The 3,851-nt window shown below is 50.9% G+C and overlaps 1 protein-coding gene across 1 annotated transcript in view; it reads left to right on the top strand.

Moving 5' to 3' along the window:
* The first annotated feature begins 91 nt into the window (after positions 1–91).
* Positions 92–3,851, top strand: part of corn (microtubule-binding protein cornetto) — a 47,649-nt gene continuing 43,889 nt past the window's right edge. Inside the window, 1 exon segment of the mRNA XM_011507982.1 lies at positions 92–606. The gene's annotated coding sequence lies outside the window, so the exon portion shown is untranslated.

Below are 3,851 nucleotides of genomic sequence, written 5' to 3' on the forward strand. Positions count from 1 at the left end.
GCGTCGTGGTCGTCGAGCATCCTAAACTCCACGACTCCCTCGTTCGATCCCAGATGCTTCCAACGGCTCATTTCAAATCCGGCCAACGCGCGCCCGCGACGGCGGCGACTCGAAGCCCGCCGACTCCAACCGAGCGGCTCTCCTCGTTTTAGGCGGTGAGCGTCGGCGACGGTGGCGGCGGCGGCCAGTAGCCACAAAAGCCTCGTCCCTACCCCGACTACGCGGCCCCGCGATCCCTGCGCCGACATCCCGGGGAGAGCCTTCGCGACGGAGTCCGCGTGCGTCGCTCGGTCAGTTAACGTGCGCCGGCCGTCTCGCGTGCCTCGAGGGAGCCAGAGCACCCATCGTCGACCGTCGTTGAGGTCGCGGTCCGACCTTCCGCAGTCCCCGACCCGGTACGAGTGCGCGCACCTCCCCCGCAACGCCTCGAGCTTCAATACTCGTCACAATAGGAGGACCACTGGGCGATCGATCTCGCGGTTGAGGACGAAGAAACGAGGAGGGCACCGTCCGATGCGCGGAGGGTGGCCGAAGCCAGCCCTCGAGGAGGATAGGAGCGACATAACCTGCCGGCAGCGAGGCGGGGTGCACGAGAGGAGATTCGAGGTAGGAATTGAGATTTGATTGCGATCTCGGGCAGAATTGTGCCCCGAGGGAGGAGTGACTTTTCATGCCCGTGCGTGCGTGCGTGCGTGCTTTTGCGCTTATTTGTCTACTCCGGGACGGCGGGATCTCGTTTCGCCAGCGATTCCTCGTATTACTTCGGAGTTCGGAGCGGCCGAGTGCGTCTCGTACTCGCACCGTTCGATATTATTGTGGCGGCGGCGGCGGCGGCGGCGGCGGCGGTCGGTTGGTTGGTCGGTCGGTCTGTCGGTCGGTCGGTCAGTCATTCATGAATCGGGTCGAGTCCGACCACCGGAGAGCGTCCGTCATAATTTCAAAAGCCGGCTTGAGTTTTTCCGGATTTATCGTGCGTCGAGCGAATGACTCCCCACACCCACCCCACCCCACCCGTCCGAACGGCTTTTTACAATTGACCGACCCGCTGGGCCCCTATGACAGAGAAGGAGTGTCGAGTTCGAATTCCAATTAGGAAGGCCGATGTTTGTAAATAAGGTTTCGCAAGCAAATAATCATCGGGACGATGCGAACTATCGCGTAAAAAAAGTTTGTGAATTTTAGTTTAAAAATAAATTCCTCTGCCGCGCGTTGTGTGGCGAAACGGCGAGCGGTATCCCCGAGGTGTTTATAAAGTTTCCGAATAACGTAACGTGTCCTTACGAGAGTTGGGTGCGGAGAAGTGCTCGCGACTCCATTCAAATTTAACTCGGATTTAACTAGATCGTCTCTGTAAGGCCGTCCGTTAAAAATATTTGAACGTTGCGACGATAGCGTAATGGTCAGACCGTGCCGAGACAAACTCGATTGTCGAATGCATTGCCGTTGGTAAAAGTACGGTGGAGGAAGAAGAAAAAGGAAAGAGAAATGAGAATACCCGATATCAGGTGCTCGATCTTAATTATATTTAGCTTTCTAATCGTCTCAAAAAATAATTATTCCTTATTACGACGTTTATACTATATGGCGTGGGGAACTATTTTAACCAGTGTTGTGTTGTACTACTCGTTACCAATACTTTCAACTCTGTATTAATCAAGCAGTTTAAAAACATTTTCTCCGTATTGTTATTGTAATCCGGTGGCATTTCTTAATAACCGCTGTTTGGCCACTAGACGCTACTTCTAATAATAGAGTGGAAATTTTTCTTCGTTTCTTTCTGCTTCTGTAACCGCGAATTACGTTATTATGCACGTTGACAAAAATGTGAATAATTAATTATGCGCATTAGCGTAAATGCACGTCTTTTGAAGGAAAACCGTTTCTGAAGTCGACACTCTTTTTGCGTTTTCGTGCGACTCGTATCACGGCGAGTGAAGGGTATATAACTCCTGCTTCTACGTAAAAAAAAAAAAAAAAAAAAAAAAAAAAAAAAAAAGGAAAAAAGAAAACCGTAGTTGGCAATTTAGTTATATTTTTTTCAAAAGTCTCATACCTCCTGGGAGGAAGCATCTACGAGCATCGATGGCTACTGATTGGCGATGTGTGCGCGTGTGCGCGTGTGTGCGTGCGTGCGTGCGTGCGTTTCATTTGATCATAATAAACGTCTGTATTTTGCGAGAATTCGGCTTCACGCGTAAGTTTCAGGAGACGCGAGAAAAACACTGCGCGATTCCAAGTAAAATTCACTCGTTACGTTTCAGCGACGCGGACTTCTTATGCACGTACCGACGAAACTTTCAGCGATAAATAATGCTTTTTTAAGCGAAAAATATGCAAGAAGAAAAAGTACGGACCTCACTGCCCGCATTTCACGAGGAGGCTCTTGACGACGATAGAAAAAGGAACGCGGTCTTGAGGGAAAAACAGGCTCTCGGATACCCCCCCCCCCCATCCTCACTCCCACGTAGCCCAATACAAATTCAAGTGAATTGAGAAAAGCGTCACGGCCGGAGAGGGTGGGAGATGGGGTGCTAGAATAGTGCGGCGGAAGGGACTAGGGAACGTCCTAGGTGAAAGTCAACCAATCTTCGGTCCATTTTCCCCTTATCCTCCTCGAGACCATTTCCACGGCACGTTAGCACTCCTTCGGCCCTGCCGGCCCCCTCCCCGTACCCGCTACGGGCCCGTCACGTCACTCGTCCAAAGAGGTGGTTTCCCTGGCCGAGTGCAGCGATGCAGGGGCAGACGCATGGCCGACTCAGCTGATTACTCTGGCCATGCCTCCTCCTCGCGCCGTAAAAGAGGGCGCGAGGAGAGGGGGAGGTATCGATCGTAGGCGCTGTTGCAGGTACGCTTGGATATCGCCCTCGTGCGGGGTTTTCTCTCCCCTTAGCCCCTGCGGCGAAAAATCGCCTGAATCGTTTAATTTTAGATCTCGCTGGTGCGTGGGTACTTGCGTGTATGGGTGCGTGTGTGCGTGCCTGAGTGCTCGCTCGCTCGCTTATATTGATTCGCTCGAGGGAGCCTCCAGGAAAGATAGAGAGTTTCGCTTACACGACGACGTGCTCGCATTTCGTGCCGCTACGTTTAATCGCGGATGAACGCGTCATCTTGAATGCCGCGTTTTTTCATGGCCGCGTGCCGCGATGCAGCTACTTTCGGCCATCTTTTGGTTTTAGTCGCTTGGCCGAGGGTGGAACGCGCCCTCCTCCTTACTTCTTGCGCATACGTCTTTACGAGAGAGGAGAGAGCGATGCTTCTGTCTTGCTCCAGTTTAGCCGACTCGTCGTACGTCTGTGAGCTCGCATGTATGTGGCTGGGAATTTTTCGTAGAGGCGATTGCGGGCGAAAGTTTTAGCATTACGCCATTTTGAGGAAACGGTAGGCCGACCGATGTAACTAGAGATACTTTAATTCGATGGGGCAGGGGCGCGGGAGATAATTAATTTGTCGAGAATTAGAGCTCGAGGGAGCCGTTGTCCGCGTCGGCGAAATATTAACCAAGAGTTTGTTTTTTCTTCTCGAATCAATTGTTCCGATATTTACACGACCATTGTGTAACAAAAAGTAATAATAAAAAGTTAATGGATCGTAATCAAAATAATCTTATTTATTGATTGAAAGTACAATCGTAAAGAATAGACGACAGAAGAGGAAAAAAGCTTGAGGAGGTGGAGGTGAGAGATAGATAGATAGATAGATAGATAGATAGAGAGAGATAAAACGGTTTTATTATCGCCATCTGTACACGGATTCGGGCCTTCTCACTAATTCTCGTGTCTTTCAAAGCCTTCCGGTCATTACAATGGCATACGATAAATTTCAGGTCAATAAAGCTTCCCCCCCCCCCC

This window comes from Ceratosolen solmsi, unplaced genomic scaffold, assembly GCF_000503995.2.
Source record: "Ceratosolen solmsi marchali unplaced genomic scaffold, CerSol_1.0 scaffold1, whole genome shotgun sequence".
Lineage (NCBI taxonomy): Eukaryota > Metazoa > Arthropoda > Insecta > Hymenoptera > Agaonidae > Ceratosolen > Ceratosolen solmsi.